The sequence below is a fragment of the Callorhinus ursinus genome, unplaced genomic scaffold, assembly GCF_003265705.2.
Source record: "Callorhinus ursinus isolate GAN/ISIS: 27379988/994484 unplaced genomic scaffold, GSC_fseal_2.0 scaffold28, whole genome shotgun sequence".
Classification (NCBI taxonomy): Eukaryota; Metazoa; Chordata; class Mammalia; order Carnivora; family Otariidae; genus Callorhinus; species Callorhinus ursinus.
The window spans coordinates 9,869,786-9,889,470 of record NW_027397090.1 but is presented as its reverse complement, the minus strand read 5'-3'; the positions used below and the strand labels follow the sequence as shown (position 1 = coordinate 9,889,470).

Genomic DNA, 19,685 nt, shown 5'->3' with positions numbered 1-19,685 from the left:
CCAAGTGAACCTGAAAGGATCTTATTACCCTGGATCCTAAGAGCATTGTTGCCTTGTTGCCTTGGAAACCATAGGTAAGGATAATTAACTCAGCTCCTCATTTTAGTGACTCCTCAGCTCTTGATACAATTTCTCACAGACATGGCTGCCTAACAGTTGCCAGACTCACATTTGGGACGTATTTCTCTTGGACAGTTGACGTGGTACCTGTGGCCGTTCCATCCGTGGCAGAGAGTGTGGACCATGTGCTCCAAACAGCCCACATGTTGGACTACTTCTGGTTTCTGTCTCCTGGGTTTCAGATTGGCAAGTGTGATGAAAAGCAAGGTGGATAATGTGGTTCTTAGGATGGCTTGGGAGCCAGGTGAGTAGCTTTTGTCTTTTCCTCACTGTGGATATTCACTACAGAAGGTTCAGGACAGGAGCATTTAGTTACATCGAGTCAAGAAATTAATATTTTACTTTTGATTTATTATTTTATAGGGAATCATACTTCAATGAGGAGACAATTTAATGTTTCAGCTTAACACGTATTATTTATTGAGCACACATTACGTGTTTCTGTGCCAGATATAAGCTCTGTCTACAGAGTTGAGGTGCTAGGCTCTAGTATGTGTGGGGGGATATATGTGTAACTAGGAATAGCCATAGGAACCTACTTTGACTAATGTAAGCAAAAAAGCTTACAGGAAAGCTTGTTGGCAGCCTCAGTTAGCGTGGGCTTTTGCCTACACAATGCCCTAGATGCCTGAAGGTGGAGGACTCATCTCGGACCTATGAGGGTCAAAACCACAGGCAAACATGGCAAAGCAGAAAGACTGGAAAAGCCTTGTCCCCTGTTTTCATGTCAGAGCTGCTATACCAAAATGAGACTGCCTGCCTCCAGATATTTGTGATGTAAAAAATAAAACAACGAAACAACAACAACAGAAAAACAAGAGGTCTACCTTGTTTGGCCACTGTGGTTGAGCTTCTGTTCTCTGTAGCTGATCGTAATTCTGAAACACTATCTCAGAGTTTTTCTCTCTGCATATATGTGTAATTTCTAGCACTAAGAACAATCACTGAGGCAGATAATATTATCCTCATTTTTTTTTAAGATTTATTTATTTATTTATTTATTTGAGAGAGAGAGAATGAGAGATAGAGAGCACGAGAGGGAAGAGGGTCAGAGGGAGAAGCAGACTCCCTGCTGAGCAGGGAGCCCGATGTGGGACTCGATCCCGGGACTCCAGGATCATGACCTGAGCCGAAGGCAGTCGCTTAACCAACTGAGCCACCCAGGCGCCCAATATTATCCTCATTTTTTAAAAATTATGATATTATCCTCATTTTTAAAAGGGAAAACAGGGTGCCTGGGGGGCTCAGTTGGTTAAGTGTCTGACTTCTGCTCGGGTCACGATCTCTGGGTCCTTGGATTGAGCCCCACATGGGGTTCCCTGCTCAGCGGGGAGTCTGCTTCTCACTCTCCCTCTGTCCCTCCCCACTCTCTCTCTCTCTAATAAATAAAATTTTTTTTTAGAGAGTTTGTTTATTTATTTGACAGAGAGAGACACAGTGAGAGAGGAAACACAAGCAGGGGGAGTGGGAGAGGGAGAAGCGGGCTTCCCGCGGAGCAGGGAGCCCGATGCGGGGCTCGATCCCAGGACCCCGGGATCATGACCTGAGCCGAAGGCAGATGCTTAATGACTGAGCCACCCAGGCGCCCCTAAAATCTTTTTTTTTTTTTTAAAGGTTATTTATCTGTTTGAGAGAGAGAGAGTGAGACAGAGATAGGGAGGGAGAGCATGAGTGAAGAGGAGAGGGAGAAGCAGGCTCTCCGCTGAGCAGGGAGCCCAACGTGGAACCTGATCCCAGGAGCCTGGGATGATGACCTGAGCCGAAGGCAGACACTTAACTGACTGAGCCACACAGGCACCCAAATAAAATCTTTTTTTAAAAATTTTATTTATGCGATCTTTCTCCACCTGTACCAGGGGCCTCTCTCCAGGGTTCTTGGACTAGCAGAGCGGGAGATTCCTCCACGTCTCTTTTAAAAGTACACATTGTTACAGGACCTTGAACCAACCCATGAACATGCACCTGTTAAAAAAAATAATTGAGTTAAGATCAGATCCTACTACTTTTCATAATACTCTTCCTTTATGCACCATTGTTTTCAATCCCTGTTCATCAGCATGCAGAGCCCCAGCTATTCTTTTTTTTTTTTTTTTTAAGATTTTGTTTATTTATTTGGCAAAGAGAGATACAGCGAGAGAGGGAACACAACAAACGGGGAGAGGGAGAGGTAGAAGCAGGCTTCCCATGAGCAGGGAGCCCGATGCGGGGCTTGATCCCATGACCCCGGGATCATGACCTGAGCCGAAGGTAGACGCTTAACGACTGAGCCACCCAGGTGCCCCAGAGCCCCAGCTATTCTATATGTCCTCCTTACTATTCTGCATTTTTCAGCTAGTAGTTCTTTCTTTCTTTCTTTTTTTTTTTTTCTTAAAGATTTCATTTATTTATTTGACCGAGACACAGCGAAAGAGCAGGGGGAGTGGGAGAGGGAGAAGCAGGCTTCCAGCCGAGCAGGGAGCCCGATGCGGGGCTCGATCCCAGGACCCTGGGATCATGACCTGAGCTGAAGGCAGACGCTTAACCAACTGAGCCACCCAGGCGTCCCAGCTAATAGTATTTCTTGATGTTCTTATACATCCCACAATATTTTAAATTGCAAAAATCCCGAATGCAATCTGTTAAATGCTGAAAAGGGGAGGGAAATTATCTGTGCTATCACTACCCCAAATAAAACAAATACACAGTATGCATTTTGGTTTATTTTGTTCCTGTCCTTCTGCCCGTGTGTTTCAGTTTTGTGTAGTGGCAATCATGGTACGGGAATTCTGTATTCTGTCATTTACAATGAATATTACACCATAAGTATTATCCGCAAGTTCCATGAGGGCAAAACCTCCATTTTTTGTGCATCATTGTATCACCTGAGCTTAGCATGATATGGTAAAGCTGGCTCAATAAGTATTCGTTGACTGAATAAATATTGCTACATACTCTTCATAGTCAACATATATATGCCCACATAATGTACCTTTTAGTGGATATGTCTTAATTTACTTAACTTTCCCTAATTATTGGATAGTTTCATTGTTTTCCATTTTTTGCTCTTGTGACTAATGTGTTGATGAAAAGTTCTGTGCATATAGTCTTCTCTGTATTTGTAGTTTTGTCTGAAGACAGGAGCCTACGGTAAAGTCACAAGGTCAAATGATTTGAACATTTTTTATGAGTCTTGATGCATTTTATGAAAATGCTTTTTGAAAGGGTGGGAGCAGTTTACAACGGCAAGCAGTGTAGCAGTTTCTTCTCACCCTCACCTGCCCTGGTTTGTGTTGTGTTTTTAAATTGTTGGTATTGATTTCAGTTGAAGAATCCCTCAATCAATTAGCATACTTACATGACCTCACTTTAGTGTCACGGGCACAATGTGCCAAATAAGTACTCATTAAAATGTGAGCCCATTGGGGCGCCTGGGTGGCTCAGTTGGCTAAGCGACTGCCTTCAGCTCAGGTCATGATCCTGGAGTCCCTGGATCGAGTCCCGCATCGGGCTCCCTGCTCAGCGAGGAGCCTGCTTCTCCCTCTAACCCTCCCCTCCATGTACTCTCTCTCTCTCTCTCATTCTCGCTCTCTCAAATAAATAAATAAATCTTTAAAAAAAATGTGAGCCCATTATTTCGGTCATGTCCCTGATACTCCCATTATTTCCCAGTGCATCATAAGCACAGGTGCAATTCAATTGTATCTCAGCCTTTAATTTCTATGACTGGCCTATACATGTAAATACCAGTTATAATCATATATTATTATTCTGTTTACATCTTTTTTTTGTTTAGAGCTTTTTGAGCATCACAATAAGATGGTTTTTACATTAGACCCTGTAAGTAATCATATCCTTGTTTTCTACAAAATTGTTCAATGAATTTATCTCTATCTATATCTACATATGTTTCTATCTCCCTCTTTCTCCCTGGAAATTCACAGGCAATCCCAGCTCCAGGGAAACTATACTTTTCATGTATGTTTAAAATTAATATTCACCAGAGGCTTAACTGAAACTACAGTAGTCTTTGGACTGTTAACAGGTGATCATCGGAAAGTATTATTTCTTTCTGAGCTGTCTGTCAAAGTCCATCACCGAATGCCATATAGCAGGCAGTGTGCCAATTACTTAAACTGCTGTTTTCTTAGAAAAACTTCCCAAAGCTTTGGCCACAGAAACTATCTAGAGGTAACCCCTGCCTCTAAACAGAGTTTAGGAAGGACTTAAAGTATCATGCCAAAGCCAAGTGGACTACAAAGTGCGTTAAAGGGGTTCAGAGTAACTGACGCAGGGATTGCTGAACATAGAGAAGGGATGGTCTTTGGCTACTCTTCTTGCCTTTCTTCTCCATAATCTGACAGGTAGCTACCCGTGAGGTATTTACCTGCCCCACTTCTGCCTCTGCTTGGGGAGAAGGTGGGGCTGCTGCCTGCCTTGCCCCATGGAGGAGGGACCTGAGGTTTCTCCAGGCCCAGGAGCAATCCTGTTCTTAGGCCAGACAGGTGTGAGTGGGGGTAACACCAGGGTAAGGAGTGTTGAAAGAACACTCAGCGGCCACGTGATCCATGCAACTGTGGCCAGGATGTCTCTGAGAGCTGCAGCTGCCCCTTTCAATCTGCAGGATGCACCAGGCCCCATGACCACTACCTCTCATGAAGTCCCCATGAAGACAGACATCCTCCTTCCCATTAGGATTACTATAAATGTCAGCCAGAAGATAGCTGACAATCGTCTAGTTCATCCCATGCATTTATTCTACTTTGCTTTTTTAAAATTTATTTGAGAGAGAGAGAGAGCGCAAGTTGGGGGACGGACCCTCCACTGAGCAGGGAGCCCTGACAGGGGGTGCTTAATCCCAGGCCCTCGGGATCATGACCTGAGCCAAAGGCAGACGCTTAACCAACTGAGCCACCCAGGTGCCCCTTAATTTTCCTTTGCTTTTAATTACATTCAAAACAGTACCCCCCAAAAGCAGAACTGTCTTCACTACCATTTTCCTATTGCCCTAAATCAGAGACTGTCCCACTCACCTTTTCAGTTAGCTTGTGGCCGAGATGCAGAGCATCCTTCTAACCATTTTTCTATTCATTTGCATGTATATATATACGTACACATACGTATATATATACATGTATATACATATACACACATATGTGTATTAAATGCATAAAGAGGCCCATACCATATGTATTGCTCTGTACTTTGTTTTCTTCCTTAGCAACGTGTCGTGGACAACTTTGCATATTGGGTCATACAGAGTACTTGTTTTTACCTGATAGCATTCCTCAGAATCAGTCAGTAGATATACCTTAAAAAGATGTGACTCCCGGGGTGCCGGGGTGGCTCACTCGGTTAAGCCATTGCCTTCGGCTCAGGTCCTGATCTCAGGGTCGTGGGATCGAGCCCCGCGTCGGACTCCCTGCTCTGCGGGGAGTCTGCTTCTCCCTCTCCCTGCTGGTGCTCTCTCTTTCTCCGTCAAATAAATAAGTAAAAATCTTAAAAGAAAAAAAAAAAAAGATATGACTCCCAAATCAAAGTCAAAAAAGGACATACAAAATTCAGTTTATTTGATCCCTCACCCTCCCCACATTTTTATATAGGAAAATTTTCAAACATACAAAATAATGGGAAGGCTAGTACGGTGAACTCCCATACAGAGATTCTCTCTCCCCCACTCCCTCTGGCCCTCCCCACCACGTGTACACGCTCTTTCTCTCCGCCTCTCTCTAAAGGAAATAAATAAGTCTTTAAAAAATTTTTTTTACCTAAACATGTACCTCTTCCTAAACAATATATTGTTTGGATTCGTTTGTTTTTGAGCTTTATAAAAATAGAATCACACTGTGTGTGAATCCACTCGATTCAACGGTTGTTACCACTTCGCTGGCTGTCATTCCAATACCTGACAGACTTGTGTTGTAAAAGGAGAAGCCCAGGAAAAGAAGCAGAATTCATCAAGGCCCAAGGTCTTTTTTTTTTAAGATTTTATTTATTTATTTGACAGAGAGAGAGCAGGAGAGCACAAGCAGCGGGGCGGGGCAGAGGGAGAGGGAGAAGCAGGCCCCCTGCTCAGCAGGGAGCCCAATGCGGGGCTCAATCCCGGAACCCTGGGATCATGACCTGAGCCGAAGGCAGTCGCTTAACCTACTGGGCCAATCAGGTGCCCCAAGGCCCAAGGTCTTAAGAATTATGAAGGAAAGACGTTTACAAATCCGAAGGGCCAAAGGAAAGTGAAAGCCACCCAACAGATTAACCTGGGAGGAAGATGCAGATTTCAATGAATTGAAGGAAGAATTAGGAATCTAGGCATGTGGGCTAAAAGGCTATCCATTCTTGGGGCGCCTGGGTGGCTCAGTCGGTTGAGCGTCTGCCTTCAGCTTGGGTCATGATCCTAGAGTCCTGGGATCGAGTCCCGCATCAGGGCCCCTGCTCAGTGGGGAGGCTGCTTCTCTCTCTGCACTTCCCCCGCTCATACTCTCTCTCTCCAATAAATGAAATCTTAAAAAAAATAAATAAATAAAAGGCTACCCAATTTTGAAATTATGGAGCGACTGGTGTGAATAAAGAGAGGTTTGGTGAGCTGTACTTTGATGCATTTTCTGGTAGCTATGCAACATCAAACATACCTTGAAGGCAAAACCCTCCAAATGACATGGGGTGATATGTGTTTCCCACCCGCTGCTTATGGGTGAAATGAAGAAACATTCTTGTCTATAAATTCTGCTCTTGCAATGATCTAACAGCTTTTCTCCAAAAATCACCAAGAAAGTAACTCTTTGCCTAGAGGGGGGATATCTTTTTATTCCAAAGGAAAATTTAGAATCAAATATGGAAATGGAATATTATACAGCAGGAAAATTGGATGAAATACAGCTATATTCAACAACTCAAATAAATCTTAGAAATATAATTTGCAGTGAAAACTTGCTGGTTACAGACCACACACAGTGTGATTCTATTTTTATAAAGCTCAAAAACAAGCAAATCCAAATAATATATTGTTTAGGAAGATGTATATGTTTGGGTAAAAAAATTTTTTATTTTTTTTTTATTTTTTTTTTAAAGATTTTATTTATTTATTTGAGAGAGAGAGAATGAGAGATAGAGAGCACGAGAGGGAAGAGGGTCAGAGGGAGAAGTAGACTCCCCGCCAAGCAGGGAGCCCGATGCGGGACTCGATCCCGGGACTCCAGGATCATGACCTGAGCTGAAGGCAGTCGCCTAACCAACTGAGCCACCCAGGCGCCCAAAAAATTTTTTTAAAGATTTATTTATTTCCTTTAGAGAGAGAGAGAAAGAGCGTGTACACATGGTGGGAAGGGCCAGAGGGAGTGGGGGAGAGAGAATCTCTAACAGACTCTGTGCTGAGCATGGAGACTGACATGGGTTCAATCTCATGACTCTGAGACCATGACCCGAGCTATAACCAAGAGTCAGATACTCAACTGACTGTGCCACCCAGGTGCCCCTAAAAAAAATTTTTTTTTAAGATTTTATTTACTTGAGACAGAGAGAGTGAGCGAGAGAGAGCTCACAAGCAGGGGGCACGGCAGAAGGAGGAGAATGCTGAGCAGGGAGCTGGATGTGGGACTCGATCCCAGGACCCCAGGGTCATGACCTGAGCTGAAGGCAGCTGCTAAACTGACTGAGCCACCCAGGTGCTTCCTTAAAATTTTTTAATGAACGCATTATTTTAGGATAATGATTCCCTTGAAATGAATAGGGGCAGTTGAAAGCACATGGCGTTATCAAAAACATTGGTAACTGGGGCGCCTGGGTGGCTCAGTCAGTTAAGCATCTGCCTTTGGCTTGGGTCATGATCCCAGAGTCCTGGGATCGAGTCCCATGTCGAGCTCCCCGCTCAGCGGGGAGCCTGCTTCTCCCTCTCCCTCTGCCCTTCCCCCCTGCTCATGATCTCTCTCTCTCAAATAAATAAATAAATAATCTTTAAAAAAAGAAAAAAAATTGGTAATTGTTCTATTGATTAATTGTATGGTGGGTTCATGTATTCATTTTATTATATGCTTTCAAGGTTATTTAGATGTTACTTACAGTATCTCATTTGGATCAAATATTACATAATAAAATTGTGTAAGGTGAAATAAAGGCTAGACTTACAAAATAGAATAATGAAACACGTAGTTATGGACTGTTTATGCAGCCATTCTTTTAATGGCATTTAATTTTAATTTTCTGCTATTCCAGCACATAGGAATAAGCATTACTGAGTATATTTCTTAAAAGTTTTTTTTTTAGATTTTTTAAATTTTTAAATTTTTTATTTTTTGACAGAGAGAGAGAGAGAGAGAGACAGAAATGCAAGCAGGGGGAGTGGGAGAGGGAGAAGCAGGCTTCCTTCCCACTGAGCAGGGAGCCCGATGCGGGGCTCGATCCCAGGACCCTGGGATCATGACCTGAGCCGAAGGCAGACGCTTAACGACTGAGCCACCCAGGCGCCCGAGTATATTTCTTTCATTACTTGTGGGGGTGGGGTAGATACGTAGAAGGGGGATTGCTGGGTCAAAGGGTGAAAACACTGAAGTTAAATGCAAAACTAGGGAGGGAGGTGCAGGGAGAGGGACTTGGAGGAAGGTGGTCAAAAGGTACAAACTTGGAGTTATAAATAAGTACCAGGGATGTCATGATGACTATATAGCTAACACTGCCGTATGATATATAGGAAAGTTGTTAAGAGGGTAAATTTTTAGAGTTCTCACCACAAGGGGAACATTTATTTTTCTTTTTTCTTTTCCTCTTTAAAGATTTTGTTTTAACTTTAAATAAATTCTACAGGACATAGGGGACTTGAACTCACCTCCACTGACTAAGCCAGCGAGGCATCCCCTTTTTCTTTTTTTTTAAAGATTTTATTTATTTATTTATTTATTTGAGAGAGCGACAATGAGAGACAAAGAGAGAGCACAGGAGAGGGGGGAGGGTCAGAGGGAGAAGCAGACTCCCCGCCGAGCAGGAAGCCCAATGCGGGACTTGATCCCTGGACTCCGGGATCATGACCTGAGCCGAAGGCAGTCGCTTAACCGACGGAGCCACCCAGGAGCCACCCAGGCGCCCCTCCCCTTTTTCTTTGTACTGTATCTATATAGGGTGATGGATGTTAGCTGATTCTGCTGTGGCAGTCATTTCACAATAGATGTAAATCAAGTGATCCTGCTGTGCGTCTTTAATTTATACAGTGATATAAGTCAATTATTTCATAATAAAACTGGACAGAAATACCAAACATACACAGGCAGTGGACAGCAAATCAAGATTAGAAACAAAGCTCTTTCTGGGCTCCGTGGTGCACCTGTTGCCAGTAATGAAAACACCTGTCTTATCAAGGCAAGTGTCCCACTTTAGACTGTGATTTGACCCCTTCCCCATCATCCTGTCTGCCCAGCCTGTAGGTGAAGCACAGGATCGATTTCAGAACCTCAGGACATAGAACACAGAACTCCCTGTCCTGAGAGGCAGCAGAATAGGGCTTTGTCTCCCAGAAAGGCAAGATGGTTTCTGTGGGGCTGCCTTGGGGCCAGTGCAGGAGGGAACCTCTGCTGAGCTCCAAGTCAGAACCCAGAGTTCTTGCCCCACTTTTCACTACTGCCCCTGGGGCCCATGGAGGCGTCTCTTTTTGTTTCTCTGAGCAGATTTTGAAATGTGTAGTCTTCAGAGTGGAAATGTTTATGAGTTACTGAAAATGCTGTTTTGTTGATTACAGGAAAGCACAAACAAAGGAATCCATACAGCATGTACCCAGAATGAAAAAAGTGGGTGGGAAAAAACAAGATAATGTCAGTTAGTAGCTATGCCAGCCAGAGTCCCTTTCTTCCTACCTGAACACATTCAAAGATAATCCCAAATCCAAGTCTTTGAAATGTTCATTTCAATTCAGATACAGAAAGAAATTAAACATCTATTTTAGTGTGTGTGTGTGTGTGTGTGTGTATGTAATATGCCACTCAAACACATGTAGTAGCAACATATACTAGATTAAATCAGTGGCATGTGATTAAAACATTTTAAAACTTAGGGAATATCAAGTTTTGCCCAAATATCTCATCATTTTTTTAGTGTTTGGTTATTCTGAATCGGGGCCCAAACAAGAAATACACATGGTATTTCATCGATATTACTTAAATCTTTTAGTTTATAGGTTTCTTCTCCCTTCATTTTTAATGCTTGCTCGTTGTTGTTGAGGAAACTGGATCATTGGACTTCTTGAGTTTCCCAGATTCTGGATTTTGTTGACCGTACCCCGCAGTAGTGTTGTTTAATATATCCCTCTCTTTTAGTAATTCTTATAAACTGGTAGTTGGATCTAGAAACTTGGTCAGACACAGGTTTGCTCTTTTTGGCAAGAATGTGCCATTTGTGGTGTTGTATATTCCCATCAGATGGCATATAACGTCCGGTGATCTTTTCTGTGATGTTAGTGGCCATCGATGACTACTGCCTTGATCCACTATTTTATTAGTGCTTTGGAAAATGCTGATATTCAAATTTTGTCAATCCTTATTTGTTGGCTAGAATAATTTCTTCGTCAACTATTTAGTTTATCCTGAGTCACAGTTTGTACATGTCTTAGCCTGGATTTCCCAGGAAGCAGAGCCTTGAGTCATGTGCTTTACTGGGGAAAGTGACCGCGCAGAAAAAAGTGAGGGATGGGAGAAGCAGAGAAAGCCAGTTGAAGGGAGACTCACTCAGTAGGCTGCTGCTGTAGACACCTGATTGCTTGATCAGTGTGACTTGATTTCTGAGAAGCAATAGATACTGAGTCTTAGGACAGTTCATCTTGTGGGGGGGAAGAAAGGAATATTCACATCTCAGCTTCTATCCCTCACTGGTAGAAGCTTAGACAATGAAGCATTAACTTCAAGGTGGTATATGCATGGGCATCCCCACCCTGGCACTGACAGAGAAGCACTGGGTGGGAGGGAGGAGATGAGTCTATTCTCAGGTCGTCCCTGCATGAAGCTGGATAGAGCCCACCTAAACCTTGTTGCTGCAGCAGTGGCTAGAGTAAGGGACAGGGGAGGCAAAGAGCATCTGAAGTAGTACATACCTGTTAGATACAGTCCAGAAAAGGCAGGTGACATGTGTAATTCTTTCTCTTACAATTTATCAGCTTTCAAAATAATTAATTAGTTCTATTGCATCTGCAAAGGTAATCAGTTAGGGGGTTTTTTGTTTCTGTTTTTGGATCATTATGACTCCTGGATATATACATACTTGGTATGTCTCAATTCATTGCAGTTATTTTTCTTCTTCTTTTTTTTTTAAAGATTTTATTTATTTATTTGACAGAGAGAGAGAGAGAGAGAGAGCACAAGCAGGGGGAGTGGGAGAGGGAGAAGCAGGCTCCCCGCTGAGCAGGGAGCCCGACGGGACTGGATCCCAGGACCACCTGATCATGACCTGAGCCAAAGGCAGACATTTGACCAACTGAGCCACGCAGGCGCCCCATTATTTTTCTTCTTATTTATTTATTTATTTATTTATTTATTTATTTATTTGACAGAGACACAGCGAGAGAGGAAACACAAGCAGGGGGAGTGGGAGAGGGAGAAGCAGGCTTTCCGCTGAGAGCAGGGAGCCCGATGCGGGGCTTGATCCCAGGACCCCAGGATCATGACCTGAGCTGAAGGCAGATGCTTAATGACTGAGCCACTCAGGCGCCCCCCATTATTTTTCTTCTTCTTTTTTAAAAGATTTTATTTATTTATTTGAGAGAGAGAGAATGAGAGATAGAGAGCATGAGAGGGAAGAGGGTCAGAGGGAGAAGCAGACTCCCCGCCGAGCAGGGAGCCCGATGTGGGACTCGATCCTGGGACTCCAGGATCATGACCTGAGCCGAAGGCAGTTGCTTAACCAACTGAGCCACCGAGGCGCCCCCCATTATTTTTCTTCTTGAGGCTTAAAATTTATCCCACTTTGGCTGGTGGATGCTTCTACAGGTTGGCTCCAGATTCCATTTGATGTCAACCTTAGTTTTTGATGGCTTCACTGCTTCCTGAATTGATAAGATATTCCAGGCTGATTTTGGAGATTTCTTGCCTCTGACAGAAAATCAACCACTTCTCCAAGTAGATCTGATTCTTTTTAGCGAAATACGGTATTTAGAGACCACAATCTGAAATCTTGGAGTCTTTATTCCTACCAGGCTAGTAAATGTTTGGTTGGCATTTTGAGTAAATAGACCTTGGAATTTTTTTTTTAATTAGAGAGAGAGAACAGGAGGGGAGGGGCAGAGGGAGAGGGAGAGACATAATCTTAAGCAGGCTCCATGGATCTCATGACTCTGAGATCATGATCTGAGCCTAAATCAAGAGTTGGATGCTTTACCCACTGAGCCACCCAGGTGACCCTGTAAATATATTTTTTTAAAAGATTTATTTATTTGAAAGAGAGAGAATGAGAGAGAGAGAGAAAGAGGGAGCACATGAGAGGGGGGAGGGTCAGAGGGAGAAGCAGACTTCCTGCTGAGCAGGGAGCCCGATGCGGGACTCGCTCCCAGGACTCCAGGATCATGACCTGAGCCCAAGGCAGTGGCTTAACCAACTGAGCCACCCAGGCGCCCCTATTTTTTTAAGAAAAGTATACCATAGGGGGAACCTGGGTGGCTCAGTTGGTTATGCATCTGCCTTTGGCTTAGGTCATGATCCCAGGGTCCTGGGATTAAGCCCCACATCAGGATCCCTGCTCAGCGGGGAGGGATCCGCCCTCCCCCAGCTTGTGCTCTCTGGCTCTATCTCTCTGTCAAATAAATAAATAAAATCTTAAAAAAAGAAAGAAGAGAAGTATACCATGAGTTCTAAATGATCATTCTAATTCAAATTTAATATTGCTTAACTACTGGGATGCCTGGGTGGCTCAGTCTGTTGGGTCATGATCCCAGGGTCCTGGGATGGAGCCCTGCGTCAGGCTCCCTGCTCAGCGGGGAGTCTGCTTCTCCCTCTCCCTCTCCCTCTGCCGCTCCCCCTGCTTGTGCTCTCCCTCTCTGTGTCAAATAAATAATATCTTTTAAAAAAATATTGCTTAACTGCTTTGATTTTTTTTTTTAAGACTTTATTTATTTGACAGAGAGAGACACAGTGAGAGAAGGAACACAAGTGGGGGAGAGGGAGAAGCAGGCTTCCTGCTGAGCAGCGAGCCCCATGTGGGGCTTGATCCAACGACCCTGGGATCATGACCTGAGCCGAAGGCAGCTGCTTAATGACTGAGCCACCCAGGCACCTCTTGATTTTATATTTATTTTTTTATACTAAAAAATCTTGATTTTTAAGGCCATTAACATAATTACTTCTAACATTATCATCACTAAAAAACAGTTTTAGTTCTTTTTTTAAAATTTTTTTAAAGATTTTATTTATTTATTTGACAGAGAGCAGGAACACAAGCAGAGGGAGTGGGAGAGGGAGAAGCAGGCTTCCCGCTGAGCAGGGAGCCCGATGTGGGGCTCAATCCCAGGACCCTGGGATCAGGACCTGAGCCAAAGGCAGACACTTGACGACTGAGCCACACAGGTGCCCCAGTTTTAGTTTTTTTTAATGTTTTCCATCCTTAGGGTATACACCTAAGGGATGTGGAGTAAGATAATTGTTTTAAATTCATCTGACATAATTTCCCCTTATGTGGGAAATTAACTGTTCTCTTTTTAAAAATTGTCCTCTAGGCTCAATCTACTCACTTGTTATGAATTAACTTGTTGACAGGTATCCCCAGAAGTCTAAACTAAATGAACTTGGGCTTTATCAGAAGCACTGTCATTCATTCCATTACTTATGGCAGAGGTTTGGGTGGGAAGGAGGGCAGGAGGGTTTGGCAGTCATATGCAAAGGTATCTTCAATGAAACTTCCTAGGTTTTTCTTTGTGTGTGTGGTAAAATATACATAACATAAAATGAGCCAGTTTAACCATTTTTAAGCATACAATTCAGTGGCATTATGTACATTCACACTAATGTGCAACCAACACCACTATCCCTCTCCAGAACTTTTTCATCATACCAAATTGAAACTCTGCACCCATTAAACAATAACTCCCTATTACCTTCCCAGGATTTTTTTTTTTATTAACATATAAGGTATTATTTGTTTCAGGGGTACAGGTCTGTGATTCATCAGTCTTACACAATTCACAGTGCTCACCATAGCACATACCCTCCCCAATGTCCATCACCCAGACACCCCATCCCTCCCACCCCCCACCACTCCAGCAACCCTCAGTTTGTTTCCGGAGATTAAGAGTCTCTTATGGTTTGTCTCCCTCTCTGGTTTTTTGTCTTGTTTCATTTTTCCCTCCCTTCCCCTATGATTCTGTCTCGTTTCTCAAATTCCTCACATCAGTGAGATCATATGGTATTTGTCTTTCTCTGATTGACTTATTTTGCTTAGCATAATACCCTCTAGTTCCATCCACATCGTTGCAAATGGCAAGATTTCATTTTTTGATGGCTGCATAATATTCCTGTGTGTGTGTGACAACTTCTTTATCCATTCATCTGTTGATGGACATCTAGGCTTTTTCCACAGTTTGGCTATTGTAGACATTGCTGCTATAAACATTGGGATGCACATGCCCCTTCGGATCACTACATTTGTATCTTTGGGGTAAATACCCAGTAGTGCAATTGCTGGGTCCAGAATTGTGATGCCACCAGCTTTGCTTTTCTTTTTGAACATTCCTCTGGCTATTCGGGGTCTTTTCTGGTTCCATATAAATTTCAGGATTATTTGTTCCATTTCTTTGAAAAAAGTTGATGGTATTTTGATAGGGATTGCATTAAATGTGTCGATTGCTCTAGGTGGCATAGACATTTTCACAGTATTTCTTCTTCCAATCCATGAGCATGGAACGTTTTTCCATTTCTTTGTGTCTTCCTCAATTTCTTTCATGAGTATTCTATAGTTTTCCGAGAACAGATTCTTTGCTTCTTTGGTTAAATTTATTCCTAGATATCTTATGGTTTTGGGTGCAATTGTAAATGGGATCGACTCCTTAATTTCTCCTTCTTCTGTCTCCTTGTTGATGTATAGAAATGCAACTGATTTCTGTGCATTGATTTTATATCCTGCCACCCTTCCCAGGATTTTTAATGTGACTAAACGGAAGGAGCACCTGCTTGCCAGTTGCAGGCTTGGGCACTAAGATGTTGCCTTCCAGGCTGAGCAGGGGTTCTCGCGGTGACTAACACGGCTCTCGGGTTAAAGCTCCCGCCCTCACCTATTGTCCCAGCGGGAGGAACCGGTATTTCCGGATTGGGGCCTCAGACCCAGAGATCCCGGCTAAGGGTGAAGTTCATGGGGGAGGGGAACGGAAGCCGATCATAAAAGTTAAGTTTCCACCAAAAGACCAACCTGCTTCTCACCCCACCCCCAAGCAAAAACAAAGACCCCAGCACCACCAAGCACCTACAATAATGGCCCACAACCATCCCTCCCCTGGTCTTTGAAAGGGTACCATAACCGCATCCTAGCCCACACTCCTGGAGAGGATCAGAAAGCTGACCAGAGAACGAATAAAGCAAGCAGCACATCGAATCCCTTTTGCCCTGGGGCAGAAAGAAAGCACAGCGGCAGTTTTGCAGAGAAGGGAAGAGGTAGGGGAATGGATGTACCTACTGGGGGGACTAGGTGGTCCCTGCGGCCACAGTCCCTGCCCCACCGCTGGGTGGCGCGTGCGTGCCCTCCTAGACGTTGCCAACACCCCAAAGTAGAGCTGCAATAAGCTGCGTCTCCTGCCCCAGACTCGGGCACCTGGCACCCTTGGGGTCTCGAGGAAGCAGGTGACGGCCGCTGCCCACCCTACCCCACTCCGGGCCGCGGCTCTCTGGCTCTCCGCCGCCCACTCCCCCTGCCACCACCCTGGATTTTTTTTTTTCTTTCTCCCAAACCTCCAAACAGGAAATAGCTTGAGTCCACAATAATACACAGGAGCAGCGACCGAGGCTACTCGTGCCCGCCCATTCCCTGGGCAGCGTCCCGCACTCCGGCTCCGGCCAGGCGCCGCCAGCGACGAGCGCAGGCAGCGCAGGAGATACCCGCCCAGCAGCCGGCGCCGCGTCGGAGCGCGTCCCCGCGCCCCCGGGAGCCGCCTTCGTCCAGCGCGGGACCGACTGCGGCCGCCCCCAGCCCGCAGGCGAGTACCCTTCTCCCTCCCCTTCCCGGGCCCTGATCGCGCGCCCTGTGCCCGCCAGGGCTCGGGCGTCGCCGGGATGCCTCCCACCGGTCCGGACCCTGCGAGCGAGGGATTTGCGGGGTGTGGCGGGGCACTGGCGCCTTGGATCGGCGTGCGAGCGGAGGTGAAGGGCAGCGAGAGTACATGCAAGTTGATGCCCCCCCCATCTCCCTGTGGATTCGGGGTGTATTTTATTGGGCACTGATTTTTTTCCTCTCTGGGGGTGCCTAGCGGACTTCTGCCTCCCCGTCCTCCCGGGGGACGACAGCGCATCATAGGGTTTCTCTTGGGGGATCGTTTGGAAGTGGGTTCTGACCCCACCTGTGGCACGTACAGGTGCCTGGGAGCCACCGTCTTTTTCCTACCTGGCCTGGCGCCTTCTCCCCCAAGGAATAGGGACCGTTTCACTTTCTGTTGAGCTTCTCTTTAACCAGGATAAAAGGGCCTCTGAGTTTCTGTTGGCGCAGCCAGCGTTTGCGGTAGTGGAAGGGGCAGGAGCTGGTGCCATGGGGCCGAGGGAGGCGCTGGTTGGTTGCAAGCAGGTGGGGATTGCCAGCAGAGTCTCGGGCGGGTCTCAGCCACGGGGCTTGCAAACCCCGCACAAACGAGAGCCCGGAGCTGCCCGCGGGCCAGAGCTACCCGCGAAGCCGCGATCTGTGCCCCGAGCGCCAAAGAGCCTTCGAGGGTTTTAACCCCCTTCCCTTTAACATGCGGGAAGATGTCAGTGTTCTAGGCTGCAGGGCTGTTCTATAGGGAACTCAGTCAAAACCGAGTTGGAGATCTTTCTGTTGGATAAAGGCCACTGAATTCCAGGCATTCTTCGAGCTTGAGTATTCTCAAGACTGTTTTGAAGTCTGCGGGAAGACTTTCTGCGAAACTGCCTCCCTGTCAACTCTCCTTGCGGTCTGTGGCAGCTTCCTAGTCCCGGAGGTGGGTGGGGACACTTGGGAAGCCCCCTGCGTCAGGACGGCTTTCTGTGTAAGTGTCTGAATGCATTTTTACAAACGGTGGTTGGCAAATAATTTCCGTCCTTAACCAGTTCACCTGAGAGGTGTGATCAACCCTCATTTCCCGGTGAGGGGCCCGTGGTTCTTGAAGGTTAGATGGATAGGGGCTCTGGGGCCTTGCGGGTTCAAGTGAGGTCCAGGGCACCAGCGGCTGCACCTGGGGGCCTGTTAAAAGTGGGCCCAGACCTGCTGGTTCAAGACCCCCCCGGGGATCGTTTGCACAATAACGTTTGAAAAGCACCGGCCTAGGGTATCTTGGGGTGAAGTATTCGTCCAGTGTGAAGAAGTTATTTACAATACGAACATTTTCATCAAGTCCTACATTTGAACCTTAATTTGCCGAAGCAGGACAAACACACTTAAGCCGCATGGGTTACAGCCCCTCCACCTCAGTGTCAGGCTCCTCAATGAGATTTGGACATGTGATTAGCATACTAGCCTGTGAATTTTTTGTTTCTGGATACCTTTATTCTTTGACTGTTACTATTTTTTTCTTTTTTTGAAAATTATTTTAATTCAGTTAATTAACATATAATGTATTATTGGTTTCAGAGGTACAGGTCAGGGATTCATCAGTCTTATATAATACTCAGTGCTCATTACATCACATGCCCTCCTTAATGTCCATCCCCCAGCTACCCTATCCCCCCACCGGCTTCTTTGACTTATTATTATGATAAGATATATATAACATGAAATTCACCATTTTAATCGTTTTATTTTTATTTTTTTTAAGATTTTATTTATTTATTTGAGAGAGAGAGAAAGAGATAGCATGAGAGGGAAGAGGGTCAGAGGGAGAAGCAGACTCCCCGCTGAGCAGGGAGCCCGATGTGGGACTCGATCCCTGGATTCCAGGATCATGACCTGAGCCAAAGGCAGTCGCCCAACCAACTGAGCCACCCAGGCGCCCATTAATCGTTTTAAATGTATGATTCGGTGACCTTAAGTATACTGATAATTCAACCATCCCGACTCTCCATTTCCAGAACTTTTTTATCGTTCCAAACAAAAACTCTACACATTAAACAATACCGCATTCTCTCCTCTCCTCAGCCCCACAACTTCTGGATACTTTAAATGGTATGTTTTTGTAGGGTGGAGAAAAGGCTGAATTGGAATGTAAAGTAAAAGTAAAAGTAAAATCATGTTCACAGAATATATATAAGCATGTAAAGATTCCTGGGCCACTGTCCTGGTGGACATGGCACTATAGCTCCCAGTTCTTAGAGTACATATGCTTTTTTTTTTTTTTTTAATATTTTTTTTTTTTATTCATGAGAGACAGAGAGAGAGGGAGAGAGACAGAGAGAGAAGCAGAGGGAGAAGCAGGCTCCCAAGGAGCAGGGAGCCCGATGCGGGACTCGATCCCAGGACCCTGGGATCATGACCCGAGCCGAAGGCAGACGCCCAACCATCTGAGCCACCCAGGCGCCCATATGCTTTCTTTTAACAAACAACCCGAAACTCATGAGGGTTTCCTTTTTATTTTGGCTGCAAAGGAATGGAGCTACCAGGGCTCAAACTCACTGATTAACTAGATGCACATTAATAACTAGATGCCTGGTGACATTTATCTCTGTTTCTTTTAACTGGCTTTATTTTCGGTATCCCGTTTTTTTGGGTTTATTATTATTTTTTAACAGTGACTCAACACATTTTTGAAAGTAGTTGGAATAAACCTTAAGGAAAAAGTTGGTGCGGGGCACCTGGGTGGCTCAGTTGGTTTCAAGTCTGCCTTTGGCTCAGGTCATGATCCCAGGATCCTGGGATTGAGCCCCGCATCGGGCTCCCTGCTCGGTGGGGAGCCTGCTCCCTCTCCCCCTCCTCCCCACTCATGCTGTCTCTCTCTTTCTGTCAAATAAATAAAATCTTTAAAAAAAGAAAAAAAAGGAAAAAGTTGCTTGGTAAATATAGGAGGAGGTCACAGCAAGGCTTCAGAAAGCAGATTTCAAATAATTTTCCCAAATACCCCATACTATGTATTTTGTTTCTGCTTTCATGTTAAATGGGTCTAATGGTCCAACAACATTATTTCTAGTTATAAAAATGTTTGTATAATTGAGGAAAGCCTTGTAATAATGAAAGTCATTTGCCTGCATCTGCTTAAAATTGCCCAGCTTGTGATTTGGGGACATGCATTTCAGTGAGAACATAAATATGAATTGGCAAACTAATAAAAGTGGTTTCGTTCATGAGCTAAGAGAGTCATTGTTATGGGTCAAGGATGTGGTTTCAGGGTGCCTGGCTGGCTCAGTAGGTAGAGCATGTGTCTCTTGGGATTGTGAGTTGGAGCCCCATGTTGGGTGTAGAAATTACTTAAAAATAAAATCTTATAAAAATTACTTTAAGAGGGTGCCTGGGTGGGGCGCCTGGGTGGCTCAGTTGGTTGAGCGACTGCC

General features: G+C 44.9%; 1 protein-coding gene across 1 annotated transcript in view; it reads left to right on the top strand.

Moving 5' to 3' along the window:
- Positions 1–15,858: 15,858 nt before the first annotated feature.
- The window catches only part of TJP2 (tight junction protein 2), a 117,539-nt gene continuing 113,712 nt past the window's right edge, over positions 15,859–19,685 (top strand). Inside the window, exon 1 of the mRNA XM_073878102.1 lies at positions 15,859–16,237. The gene's annotated coding sequence lies outside the window, so the exon portion shown is untranslated. The remainder of the gene's footprint in view (positions 16,238–19,685) is intronic.